This window comes from Calonectris borealis, chromosome 10 (genome assembly GCF_964195595.1).
Source record: "Calonectris borealis chromosome 10, bCalBor7.hap1.2, whole genome shotgun sequence".
NCBI classification, from domain to species: Eukaryota; Metazoa; Chordata; class Aves; order Procellariiformes; family Procellariidae; genus Calonectris; species Calonectris borealis.
In genome coordinates, this window is record NC_134321.1 from 12,743,479 (window position 1) to 12,758,430 (window position 14,952).

A 14,952-nucleotide genomic window follows, 5' to 3' on the forward strand; every position below is an offset into this window, starting at 1 on the left:
CACTTTAATGGTGTGTACTGCTCAGAGATGGAGGTTTCTGCTGGAACATATAGGAGCACGAGCTGAGCTCTGACCCTTATGTTTACTGCTCAAACCTGCTGCAGCAAAAGTGCCCACCGTTCCCCTGCCAGAGGATGTGACCCCTGAGGCAGAGACTTGGAGAAGATGTTTCTGCCTACACTGTGATCCTCTCCATTCCCCAGACAGTGATTTACCATCAGCCTCCACATTGACAGCAGAAGTTAACGCAGCAGCAGTGAGTGCTTATCCCAGGCAGAGGGGCAGGGAGACAGCTGGGTTGGTAGCCTGTTACAGCAAGCTCTGCCAGAGGCTGCCTGTCAAAATGAAGCCCCTCTCTGCCTGTTGAGCTCAACACTCGTTGTTATGATCCGGCCTTAGCCAAGGGCTCTGACTCTGCTGTGCTTGAGACTGTGCAAATTCAGCAGAGTATCAAGTTATTTGCTTGGGCAATTTTTGCTGGCAATTTTTAAGTGAGTGTTAACTAATCTGATGGGTGTATGCTAAGAGCTCAGGTTGCCGTGTAGTTTTTTCTATTTACGAGCCCCTTTGCAGGCTAGAGCACCACAAAAGCCTGGTCTGTAAACCCAGCAAAATCCCAGGGAAGCACAGGGACAAATCCAGTTTCCCAGAGACAGCCAAACCTGGTCTCTGGATCTGGTCATCCTTCAAATCAGAGAGTATTTGTTTAAGCCACCCAGATCCCTACCACTGTTACAATGAATGCATTGCTTCCACCATTGGACAGAGGATTAAGTCCTGCTCAGGTTTAAGGTCACCTCCTCTCCCAGACTACGTGAAGCCATCTGGTTTTTGTGCCACTGACCTTTGGCAGTCCACATTAATTCACAGAGGCTGGTGAAAGAGCTCAAAACTTGCTTTCTGCAGAGCCATGAGTCACTGCTGGGAGCTAGATGGGTAATGAAAAAGCTGTTCAGTTTTGTTTTGATTTCCAGATCTTCATGAATAAATCCATGCTCAAGTCCAATCAGATTGTTGCCTATAATATTCCCTGCCTATTACTTTGATCCTGTTTGCCTGGATCTCTAATCTCCACAGCACTGCAAGCCAGTATGCTACCACAGCCCCAATTACCAGCTATGGTTTGTGATTTTGTGTCATCGACCCTCTCCACCCCAGCATGCCAACCTCCTTCCTTTGCTTTTCCACATGCTTCTAAACACTTTGGCATCTTTTTCCAAAGTCACCCTGTATTAAAGCAATCCCTGGCCCTTTCTTCTAGTAAACCCATATGGGGTTCAGTGTCTCCGGTCCATCCCATCTAAACCAAAACTTTTCAGCCATACACGTGCCTGGCTTGCAAAACCTGAGCTATAGCCAGACCTGTCAGCGACTGCTGGAGCACGTCTGCCGGTACAAAGCACCAATGTCTCATGAAAATGAATGATTGACACTAATTGGAGAGGTTTCTGAATGCATCCCTCTGTCACCAAAGCCTCTGGGAGGAAAGTTGTCCCTCCGGTGGCACGGGTAGGAGAGAATTCAGGACAGACTGCCGGCAGAGGGAGCTTGCCCCTGCACATGCCACAGTCCCACGCTGCCTCTCGTACCCAGAGCTGGGCAGGGAGGGAACACGTGCATTATATACCACTTAGCCTTTCTCTCGCCTGGAGCGCCAGGTCGCCGCAGTAGCACAAATGCCATCAAACTGCTCCAGTCTGATTTGCTGAATTTCAAGGGGTCCTTTGGTATTCACAAAAAAAATACAGTGTTTCTTCAATTAATTCTGGAAAGTATTTTCTTTCCTGCTTTGTTGGTCGTGTGATTGTTTGGTTTACTCTGCTATTTTAAAAGGTCGGTCAGGCAGCCACAGAGGAAAAAGATTTCCACGTGACCAGTCGTGTGCCATGCAGAAAGAATAGCAAATAGTTGTACTAAGCAGTCTGCCAGCTTTCTGTAGCAAGGAAGTTAGCCATTTGAGCTGGTCTCTCTGTCTTTGTGAATAGCATCCCTAGGGATGGGGGACGCTTTTCAAATGAAAGGCTCCCCGCCAGTGGACCTTCAGTTTGGGAAATCCCATTTGGCATGCTTGTGCCTCAGCATCCTCTTGCTGTGCTTCCCCCCTCCCCTGAAGTGTTATGCTGGTGAGAGATGGGAGAGACGCTTCTCTTGGCTGGGTCTGCAGAGCCACATGATTGCAATGCGTCAGTTTGGATGAAGGGAGAAAGCTGTCAGAGATGTGGATGGGCGGTCAGAAGTCAGGGTCCCCTGGGGGAATGACCAGTGACCTCTGTTATTGGAACAGACATAAATGCAAGGGGCCTTGATTGCGTCATTTATAATTAATCAGCAAAATTGACATGAAAATAAATAATGGGAAAGGGTCTAAAAGAGATGGGGAAAGCCAAGTTATTCAGGGCTGACCATGCTGCTCCCTTTTCCTTTGCCCCTCTATAACTAAATGGCTCTAAGGAAGATAGCCCAGGGCCAAAGGGTGCAATATCCCACATTCTTGTTCCTATCTTGTCTTAGCTTTGTCGCAGTAAGGATAGCTGCTAGACTAGTATTTGGGGATTTTGGCCTATGATTTGCTTCCAAAACTGAATGACTGCAGGCAAAGGGCTGAGGTCTCATATCAAAGAATCTCATTATGCCCAGTGCATATGTCAGAAGATGGAGCATGAAGGTGATTGAAGTGCCTAAAAGTCCTTCTCTGCCTCTAATGCTTCTCTGTGCTCTGATGCTAGGGTTGCACATGTACCCTTTGCCATCTGCAACGTGGACACCGAGGAGAGCATGCAGCTCAAACTGCATGTGAACAGACATTCAGACCTCAGACCAAAGCACACCTGCTGTGCTTCCTAAGAAAGCTGGGATGCACCTATGCTCAGATCTCTCCAGTCTTCCCAGGATCTATGAAAACAGGTGAAGGAGAAACATTTACCAGGCTTTGAAGTATATGGAGCAAACCAGAGCAGTGCCCCTCGTATGCATAGAATTGAGTGTAGCTGAAGCCAGTTGCACCCTCTCTATGGGTGAATGCTTTCAAAATAGCTGTGGACTTGGGAGCAGTGAGGATGTGTCCTTGGGCAGTATTTCAACAGCCACAGGTTGACCAAGGTCCTTTGGTATTGTGACCGGCTGAGCATCAATGTGCCAAAGTCTTCTAGCAAGAGCTTCTTATAGATGGTGATGTTGGGATCAGGCAAGCTGGCAAAAATGGTGTGTGTTCAGCAAAATTCGGCATCCCCTTTTTCATATAGAAATTACCACCATTCGAAGTATCTGCAGTAGCGCTGCAAGCCAGACCAGCTGTGTCTGGATAATTAACTCAAAGTTCAGATGAGGTTTGTTCACAGAATTGGGGTGGGAGGGGTGAGTCAAATGTGGTTTTCACCACAACTTGAAAAAAATTGCAGCTCTGTAGAATTTTGACCAACATCCCCTTGAAAGTCCCCCATGTGTAATACAAGAAGGCCTGAGTGATTTACCCTCTGGTGTGACCTCAAAGCGAGCATCATGCTGACATTGGCATCTGTGTAAGAATCAAAACAAGAAACCTTGCAAAGGGAAACCAACTCACTTCAGTCAGCTCCAGCAAGCGTTGCAGTGAACTTGCTTGATGTCGAAAAGGACACCACGGCCATAAAACACCTGTCTAGCATTGCTTTGGATTGCGTTACTACTCGTGCCTTAGATTACTGGCCTGGAAATACTCTTCAAAAGCAAATACACTGTCTATCACTTCCAGTGCATGTGTTTCCTTCCACACGGCATGACCAGTTTCCCATTCCTTGTCTTGGCTCTGTTTTGCAGATCTCATGCCAGAGGCTGACCCAGCCGAAATCTCTGTTTCCAGTTCTGCAGAGTGAATCACAAGCCTTCAGCTTTTTTGTTGTTACTGCTTTTCCAGGAGCAGAATGCTTTCAATATCCTTGTTTTTTTAAAACCTCACTAAATTCAGAAGTGATGGGCAGTGACCCATGAAGTTCAAAGCAGCAATACTTCTTGGAGGATGTTCCACTTGTGGGAGTTAGTGATTCCCCTGATGTGCAGAACAAGAGTTTGATTGCCTTCCATATAGCAAATACGCACATTGCCAGATCCTGATCTTGATTACATCTATATCAACCTGCTTAAAATTCCATTGGCTGCAATGACAGTGCAGAATGTGGGCCAGATGCTGTACATTGCACCTGATAGTTACTGCTTCCAACACAGTGAACAAGCTCTGCTTCAAACCTCTGCCCTCTCTTTTTCTCTTCTACTCTTTCTGGCAATCTGTGTGGATGAAACTAAGAAGTTTCCTGCTAAGCTTTTTGCTTGCTTTCCTCTAACCTTACTGCAACTTCTGGAAGTCTGGTTCAGGCTTTCTACATTGCACCGTCATTCCCCTAAAATCTAAAAGTGGGCTGGTCATGTCAGCATGTCTGTAGCTTGGCCTTTTCTTTCTCTGAGAATGAAATAAGCAATATTCCACATTCCTCCTTCTCTGGTGAGTGGAGTTTCTGATGCCTGGCCTAGGGTTAATCATAGGGTTAACCAAGTCATGAAAAAATATTCTGGGAAAATGCAGAAGATTTCTCGCTTGGTTGGACCGAGCAATCTTTCTTTTTTAAATTCAGTGTCACGGGGCAGCCAAACAGATCTCTCTTTTACTGTCGCTCTCTTCTGCTGTGGGTCAGCAACATGATGTGCTTCTCCTTCCTTGCAACTTCAGGGCATAGCAGAGAGCTGTAATTTGCTCTGGCCCTTTCAGAAAGTCAGCTCAGTTTTCCCTTTGCTCCAGCACTGGGTTAGGGGAAACCAACCAGCAAGACCCAAAGCTGTGGCTTGTCAGCCCAGATTGCATGTGCCTTCTCAGTGGGGGCAAAAGAGAGTTTCTTTCTGTACCATCCCTGTTTCAGTGGTGATCAGAACAGTAATGGAGACGCAACCTGCCTCTCTGCAGCCAGAGTTATCTTGGCAGTTTCTGGCCCAGTAAGGAGCAAATGACACCTCCGCTGGGCCCTTGTATCCCAGAGGGAGTCATTGAGGCTGGAGAGAGGCCATATAGAAGTGCCACTGATGCCTCTAGTCCATTGAGATGCTCATCTCTTTTCCTGAGGGAGATTCCCTTTGGGAAGGTTGAGGTACCCTGTAAAAGCTAGTTCTACACTGTATCTGACAGGGGTATCCCCGTCTGTCCAACTCTATCCTCTGAAGTCCCCTTACCAGCTTCCCAATTTTTCCCCATAGCCAGGCTGTTCTGATTTCTCCTGCCCTTATCTGACTCCTGCTCCTCCTTATTCCTCCCACCTCCATCCATGGCTGCTCCCATCCTCAGGGAGGAGCAATGCTCATTTGTACCTAGCTGGGCAGCCTGCAAAGCTTTCTGCAAGTTTTAGGAATGACTTTTCATGTTGTTATTTATTCCCCAAGTCAGCTCATGTCACATTCAGGAGTCACATTGCCCATTGCCTTTCACAGCCAGCATCTACATTTTGCTTAAAGTCTGTGTACAGCAAGGGAGCCTTGATGGGTGTGTGCACAGCACTCTGTTAAATTAGCTGGTGCCTGCATGTCGCTGACAACCTCTTGTTACCGCTCACATTGCTTCCCGCTTCTACAGTCCATCACATTAATAGGTGAGCAGCCACATTGAACTATGTGGAGTCCTGGCTCCAGATTCAGAGCCATGGGCCCTTCTTTACACCTTCAGGAGGTACAAAATGTGCCAGATGAGGGGAAGTTCAGGAATGTCCTAAGGTATGGGTTTCTGGGGTGGGCAAGCAGCATTCAGCATTGCACCTTTGAACACTAGACACGATAGCCAAGGAGCATGTAGAAGTGCTTACAAGAGCAATGTACCCACCACCAAGGAGGGAAGAGGAGAAGAAATCCTGTTGCTATCTTACAGCTACATTTCGAGGATGGGTTTTAAGCAAAGAGTATGTAGAGGGGAAGGAAAAGCAAAAGGAATAGTAACAACACCCTCAATAATGAATTTCTGCATCCCGATGCCCTAATGACCCAGCTGTGTGCTCCCCGAGCTCCCGGCACGCAGCACAGCTAACCCAGGCACCCCGCGGCGCTTGTGCGCACTGGGGCAAAGTCCCATTGCAGAGTCTAGAAAATGCTAGAGAGACGCTCCTTTCCAAAATTACTTCTTTTTAAATGGCCTTATAATCTGGTGGGAGTTGATCCTTTATATCACTTCTTTTAAATTGCCTTCTGCTCATCAGCTGTTCTTTAAGAGAGGAACAGACCCATCTTCATGTCCTGTCCTGACCTGCTGGTGGCTCTGAGATGCTGCCAAGCAGCTGCTGCCTTGCACTGCAGAGAGGGCTCTTTTCTCAGGGAGTGGGGGTGATATCTTAGACTTAAGGTTTCAAAGTGCTTCCTAAACTTCTCGGATAAAAGCCACTGGAGAAATGTAAAATATTAGTGGTATTTTAAGAAAGTGTGTGGGTGTGTAGACACAATTAATTTTCCTTTTTATAGGTCTACATGGAATATCTCCATCTCTAAGGAAGACGCCTAGATCTATGGAGCGTTGGCATCCCAGAGGAGGGCACCGCTCTGTTTGTGTTAACAGAAAATGCCATCGAAATTAACGGTGCAAGAACGCTGTTGCGGTCAGGCTGTGTCAGCCTGATAAATTATCATACGTGTGAGAGACAGCTGGCTCAGAATCGCTCCGTCCTTCCGGGCTGAAACAGCTCTTTCTTTCTTGTTAAATGCACACGGTAGCAGTTGTAAGGGATTTTTGTCATGTTAGTCCCCCAAGATCAGAGAGGAGCTGATGCGACTTGGAAATACACTGCGTAGGATTAAACAGCAGAGGGTATGCGTGCTCGCACACACGCAGGCAGAGTGTCTGCTCTCATGCCATGTATTGTTATTGACACAGTGCACCTTAATGGCTATAATGTCAATGGGCACTTTGGGACCTTTACTCGTGGATTATTAATGCATTAGACGACAGTTTTTATGGGTTATTGTGTCAAGAGCGGAGGGAGTGGATACCTACAGTCTATGGGCAGAATAAGGATATTTTTTAATCAGGCTGTGGTATACACTGTGAGTGCTGCACCTTAGAAATCTCGTTTTCTGCTCTATCGTACCTGCTCTCAGCAAGTGGGATCTCACTGCAGCTTAGAGGACAGCATGGAAAAAATGACACCATCGGAGAGGAAAAGGGACAGTCCAGGAAAAGGAAGAGATCCTCGCAACTGTAGCTAAGCAATCGCGCATTGCCATCCCAGGCTGTGGGGAGATTATTTCCTGGCACTAGCCGCTGATACCCTGAAACATGAAGATTAATAGGCTCTTTATTTTATTGTTAGTAACTGCAGGTGCTGCTTTTATTTATATAAATGTGTGCTGCTCTCCTCTCTGTGGGCTCAGCCCAGGACGAATCCTCCCATGAGACTTCAGGGAGAGAAACTTTCTCACGCTGCCTCTCTGCCTGAGAGCAAATGTCACACCGCAGGCCTGAACGCGAGCATGGGGGTGTCCCCAAAGCCTTTGAAGGTGATGGAAACTGCAGGTACCCAGTGCTGTTCAAGGGCTAGATCCTGTCATTTTGAAGGGCCTTTTTGAACATAACATCATTTGCAGGGGAGGGTGATGCACATGTAACCAGACTCTCCGGCTGATCTTTTCTGGGTAAATAGGATATGTATATTTGCCAAAGCCCCTCTTTGACAAGACATAGTGATTAACTCTATCGATGAAGTGGAAAGGGCAATATAACATTGTTCAGACACCCTGAATGAAGCCCTAACTACTGTGCTGGTGGAGCAGGGGAAGAAAGGGCATCCTGAGAGCAGTGTGGCAGGAGCAAGGAGGACATGCATGGCACTGCACGGTCGGAAATGTCCTCCCTGCTGTTTTAGCAATGCAGTTGCTTCCAGGTCAGGCAGCCTGGAGCAGCGAGTGAAGGGCAGCTCAGCCGAAGAGCTCTTAACAGGAGCGGTGGGTTCATTTCTGGCAGGAATTGCCATCTTTCTTGTAATCACTACTGCTCCATTACGAGGACACCTGGAGATATGATCCTCACAATCAAACTAGCTATTGGGCAGTAGAAAAAATAATCATCAGCTAATGGAAACAAACCCCATATCACAGGCTTTCCTCCTAGGCATTAGCCCTGATATATGGGCTGCAATGGCATAAAGCAAGAAAAGAGAGGCACAGAGGGCCTGAACCCAGGGGGATGCTGGTTCTCCAAAAAGCTGGAGGGCGAGAGATGATATTGACCCAGGAGGGAAGCTTCTTATTTGCAAACTGCTGTCATTGCACTTAAGGCCCATGTCTTTCATTTTCTCAACTTCTCATTCTCTCAACTTCATTTCCAAAGGACGCAAAGAAATCCCCCGATCTTCCTGACAATGCTGAATACAGTTCCACTTTTCATCATGTCATATCTGGGCCGTGGAAAGGCCCCTGCCTTTATTGTGTGACGACACGGAAATTACCGAGTAATTACAGGATTATGCAGCACCCTGTAAATTAAATGTTACCTCTTTACCTTTTATAGAACAAAAAATAACCATGTAATTACCTAGTGAATTAAGCTGTTAAGGTCTCATGGTAATTATACATGGAGTCAAAAGCTCTGAGTTCTTCTGGTAGTTACAAGTAAAGAATTATCTTTCATTTTTAAACATATGTTGCAGTTGGATCCCAAAACCTGCACATTTCCATTTTAATAACACTATGGCCTGCCCAAATGAGAAGAGGCATATGTCTCCCATCTGAGTGTGCAAATAGAGTGAACATGTATATATAAAATAGATTGGACATATGCAAAACTGACCCAGGTTCATACCAGAAAAATTATATGGACTGAAATGGAATACCAACAGAGGTAAAACATGATTAATCGGATGATAACGTTTAAAATTATGTTTAGTTTCCTAGCTGAAACTTGTTTTCACAGGAAGCAAGTCAGTATGATGCTATTTTTAATATACACATGATTATATTTTGAAAACAGACAATCAAACCACCCATCAGGAAGCTTTGTCCCCTAAAGGGAGGCTCAGGACTTGCCATGTGTAGGTGGGTTTTGCCATGTATCAGCAAGGGGGGATGACTGTACTGGCAGGGGAGCCCCATGAAACCAAACGCATTGATGGTGTGAGCTTGGTGGATGGTCCCGGCTCAGGTGAAGAGGCTTTGCCATTCTTTTTGGCAGTAATAGGACAGAGCTCTCAGGTGTGCTGGCCTGGGACCCAGCCCCTCCAGGGATAGCCAAGGAGAGACATTGCACCCAAGAGCTGCAAAAGGAGAGGGGCTAGAGAGGAACAAGGGTTTGCTGCCTTGTGGTAGAGGCCATTCCTGTCAAAGGAACGGCAGGAACATGTTTCCCTGCTTAAAAAGTGCCGCCAGAGACCTGGGTCACTGCAGCCGTTGCTGAACACGGAAAAAGCTGTAGCGTGATCAGAGACCATCCAGCCTGTTCTGACCAAATCAGACGGAGACAGAGTGGAAAGCTCCAAGGCACCAAGCAAGCAAAAGAAGGGGGCCATCAGACCAGTGATTGCAGGTGCTAAAGTACATGGTCAGATTTTTATTGGACATAAGAATCTGTAGCACATAGAAATTCCCGCTCTTGTTCTGTATGTCCTCTGCTCCTGTCAGCGCTGGCTAAAAATGCCCTTTCGTTATTTTAAGATTTGCATGGGGTTTTTAACTGTTGTGCATAATTTTTTTCTTGTTTAATTTTTAACCAGACAAAATCAGACCAAAGTGTTTCAGATTTTCTCCTTTCTTCAGTTTTTCTATTTCCAGGTCTTTAGGAACACATTTCAAAAAAATCCCAATGAATTTTAATGATTAAATAATAACTAGCTTCAATGTCCTTTCAGATGGAAAATAAACATTTTCATAGGTCCCAAAACCAGATTCTTTGGCTTCATAATTTTGGATCCCTAAATCTGAAAAATGGGATGTTACAATATGCCTAACGCTGTCTGAAAGGTGCAGTACATTCACCTCCAGTGCTTCAAAGGGGCGTTACGTGCACTTACTAGCTAATTTTAAAACTTGCTTTGAAATATGTAGCATGTTATATAAGTGCTCGCTTTGGTAATCGTGGAAGAAAATACAGAACCAGGATAGGGAGCTGGGTTTTTCCTTTTAATGAAGCTTAACACTGACATTTTAACTATTAATATTGTGTCTGCAGTTTCTTTTGCAGACCTAACTATTTCACCTACAAGTCATCCCCAGTCCAAACAGTAATTGCTCCAGGTACAAAATGAATTTAAGTAATTATCTTCTAATCTTTTTATTTTGCACTTTTTCTCATTTTGGTTTGAATACGATCAGCAATTCTCTGTAGTGCTGTGTTTCGTAGTGTTGAAATCCCGCAGTAATGCTGAACACAGTAACGTGCATTTACTTCAAAGAGTCATTTATATCCCCTGGTAAGCAGGTAGTCTTTGCCGTAGAGATGCAGGGGTGTTTTGGTGCAAACAAGCTTTTTTACAAGCGTTTGTTGCATGATTTTTTCCCCTTATGTTGATCAGGTTTACTGCTTTGTAGTTGCTCTCCGGTGAATATTAAAAAGCACCCTTTGGGATTAGATCAGAAAATGGGAGGGGGGGGGGGGAAATCACGTTCCATCTCATTCCTAGTCTCTTGCGTAACATCCCTTCATCCTGACACAGATTACTGCTAGCATTGTACTCGCCCAGTTCCTCTGCCTTAATAGCCTTACGTCTCATTCGAAGTGAGATCAAAGAGAGAAAAGTACCAAAGGGCTTACATTCAATTAACAGGAAAGGGGCAGGCTTTATACGTGCTCAGCAAAAGCTCTGATTGCAACAAACTGCTGACTGCATATCATGTACTATCACTATCAGCATGTGTAACACCAGCCCTTTCCCTGCCCTGCTGAAAGATGGTCTGGAAAGGCAAATGGCATTTCTGTGCTCTTCCTGGCTGCGTTGGGATGGGGAAAGCTGGAAAAGCCCATGCCCCTTCGCAGGGATGCTCAGGAGGAGGAGGAGGGGGGACTCTACCTTCCACTCTGCCTTTTTTTTTGCTCAGAGCTGCAGACTGGAAACTCTCTGTCAGCCCTTGACCGATGTATTGCACAACTTGAATTTTTAATGATGAGTGATTTCCCACTGCTCTCTTACATGGATCTCGGAGTTAGAGGCTTAGCCTGCGGCAGTCAGAAGTCCTAGGGCAAAAGCTGAGACTTTTGACCCTTTCTGTGTATTTAGTGTGTTTCACAATGAAATAAAGTTCTTCTCATTTCTCAGAATAAACTATCCCCTCCTTCCTTTCTCCAGGTATTTGTGGCATTAGGAAAAACTGCAAAGCTGGGTGTCTGAGAGCTAGCTTGTGATTAGGAGGCATCTGGGACTAGCCACCAGCATGGAAGACATGATACTGGGAAGGTGAGAGACTTGATTCACTATGGCAGTTCGGTTTTACAATTTTTCCATTTCTCCTCATGAAAGGCAGAAGGGAGAGTTGCAGAACTAGGAACTGGATCATAAAGGTGGGGAAAAAATTAAAGCATAAAAAAGATGGGGCATGGATCACAAGGATTTTACTTTTTGAGCACCGCTGAAGTGAGAGAGCGCATCCCCTCCACTACACACTCGGTGCTCATTGCTGTTTACTCCGGTTATGTCGAAACCTCACATTTCCCGGGGTTCTGCGTATAAAGTTTGGAAAAGACGTGAGTCCCTAGCTTTGTATTACTGCTGGAATTTTTTTTTGTGTTATTTTTTAGAGCTCTGAGACAGCATGGATCCCTATGTGTATTAAACCACTCCCTCCACTGAGCTGATTGCTGAGATAACCTGCAGCCGGAGCTGTCTGAACTTAGGTGACCTGGTTACACCTGCGTACAGCCCTGTTTTGCATTCTCTCTCTCTCTCACACACACTCACACACACGCTCACACACACAAAAAAAAACAAACAAAAAACAAACAAACAAAAAAAACCTGTTCCTAGGGATTCAGTACCCGTTCTTGCCAGGAATATTCTCAACTACTTTAACCTTTTAAAATTTTCTGCGTTACTGTGGGAGATGACCACTCCACACATTGCTCACAGGTTAACAGCGCTATAAAGAGCGCAGCTGGCCAGTGGAATCAGAAAACACTGAAAAGGTCAAAGCATGCGAGTACTGCAGAGGTTTCCCTCTAAATGAGAGTAGCCTGTGACCTTCACTTAACCCTTACTTTAAATGATTGCAAATTAAGTTGGGCAACTTAGCCTGAGCTCTAAAAATCTAAATGAATCGAAAGATGAAACTATATCAAACAGCTTTCCATCAATGTCAGGCAGTGTTCTCCAACACACGTATACCAGATAGACATTTCTGTAGACGTTTCTGTCTGTGAGCCTTCCTTACCCACTGAGATATATTCAAATGAAGCCCCATTAACTTCACCAGTGCTGAATGACATACATGCATTTATACCATAATGCAGTCGTCCCCTTAAACAAAGGCAGCGCCGACCGGGGCTCTTTTCTACAAGGTGTTTTTTAATCTTCTTGGCTTATACAGGACTTACAGGTATAATATATGGTGTTTGCATAGCAGTTAAAGCAAGGATTTCAGCACTGTAAATCCATCACCTGCTTTCCATCAGCCAATTGTCTGCACACTGGCGCTCAAGTCAAAGCTTCCTTCAACTTCAGCAGGGCAATATCCAGTCTCCTGGGCTCTAGGGACCAAATGCCCACCAGTGATTAAATATAATGACAAAACAGAAGAGCTCTGCAGAAAAGCATCCCGTGACACTCCTTGTCTCAGAGCTTCTCAGCCTCCTCCGTGTGGTGACACCAGAGCAAAACCAGAGGTGGGGATCGGTGGTCTTCAGGGAGACCTGTGCATAGAGTCCTCTTTGGGGCCACAACTTCTGAGCAATCACCTGCGCCCAGGAGCAGCAGAGCTGGTAGGGGATGGGATCCCCCAGCTAAACCATGAATATTCTTTAGTTAGTCTATTAATGTGAAGAGGCACAACGCTGTCAGCAATTCTTATTGGTGTTCTTTAATGTGGCCTTTATTTCTTTTATTCCTGTGTAAATACCTGACCCTTTTTTTTATTCTACAGCAACAAATGCAAAAACAAAACCATTTACTGAGCTACAAACCTAAGAATTTTTTTCCCACCCACATAATCTATATCCCAATAACAGGAGCTAAAGCAGACACCTTCACAGAAACATCCCTCAAAACAAATTCCTAACTCTAGTAAGAATCCAATTCTTCATTAGTGTAGTTGACATTGAGACAGGGCAGTAGTGGTGGGGAAATGATGTGTCCTGTGAGCAGCTCAGATTTGTTCAATGCCATGGTCAAGAAATGGCTGCTCAGTGTATGATTTACTGGCCAAGAGGATACTCTACTTTCTGAATTCCCATGGAGATGGCCTGATTTCCATAGCAACTGGATTCTCTCTCTTGCCTTTCCCTTTAACAGGTAGAAACACACTTACATCCTGAAAATGCTAGATTGTTCTGAGTATTTTTGTATTTTTGGATGCCAGTACACTTTCTGGACAATGTATTGAAATACAGGCACCTTAATTATATTTTTGTATCCACCTTTAGAACTGGTGGTGAAGTTTTCTCTTTTGCTTTCTTTCTTCTCTTATTCTTTATCATTGTTCCAATTTTCTATTGGACAACCTGTAATGCAGGGTGATGACAATTTAAGAAAGCTCTTGGGAAAAAGAGGGCATTGATAATACCAACTAACAGCAACATCCAAAATGCATGGGATATATTTCTAGAGAGAGAGGTTGGTTCAAACTCTGCCCCAAAGATGGATTAAAAATTCATGCTATGATTCAGTATGTCAGATAGGAGATCATGGCAGCAGTAAGTATATACATTATTTGTCACCTGTTTGTTGAGGCTTTTAATGGTTTCAGGTTTTGATTTTATATGCTAACATGAAGTGTCCTCTCTAGGTCCGTCCTTCCTCAAGTACATTTCCACTGCTTCTCCTTTCTAGACTACAGCTGAATGAGTACAAAGAATAAAAAAGTAGATGGTTTAACTGGGGAGTTTCTTATAGCCATTGTGAAGGGATTCTTAGAGAATAAAAGAGGACAGACCCTGCAAACCATCTCCCCAAGGATCTGCTGAGGACACATACAGGACAAGGAATCATGGAAATAGGCTTTTGGATAGTAGTAACATCACACATCTGTCTGATTCCTAAGGAAGGGAGTGCCATGGACATCATGAGCCATGTCTGGGAATTACAGGGTCTTAAAGGGCAGGGCCGGTACATTAAATTGCATTTGTGAAGGACCAGAGAGTTGGTGCGCTCTGGAAAGCACCAGGTTTATGGCAGTCTGGACTGCCTCAATGACTGGTACAAAAGTTTCTGCATGGCAGTGGGTGACAACACAGTTCAAAGGAAGGGCAGCAGGAGGTGATGAATTCAGATCCTGTGTCTGCTAGGATGGCTGAAGTCCATTCAGGGGTATTCCTGGCAAGTGAAGCCATTCGGGAATCCGTGAAGAAAAGCAAAACCCATGAAGTGCAAAGAAAATGAGCAGTGCTGTTACAGAGGTGCTTCCCCTTTAGCCACGAATCAGAGGAATGTGGTGCCTGCACTGAGGATGAATTTCACAAATATCCCTTTCATGCAGCAGTCTGGCCCATGCCCCAAACCTTCCAGTGCTTCAGTGCCACCTCTCCTTGAGCATGCATTGCCCTCTTTCCCCTGAATTGGCAATTAAATAGTCAGCTGTGGTAGTCCGAGATGCCATGAGAGCATCCTGAGGTCCTGACAGCACTTTGCCAATTCACTGACCTCCGTCATGTTCCAAACAGCAAGAGGTTACCCCCGAAATCAGCCTAAAAAATTGGCTGATTTTCCTGTGACCCCCATTCTGACCTTACATCTGAGTTTACATTTTTAAATCTCACCATGAGCTGCCGGCTGACATCCACCCTCCCCTGCAGCTCCCACGTGGCCGTTCAGTTGCCGTCGT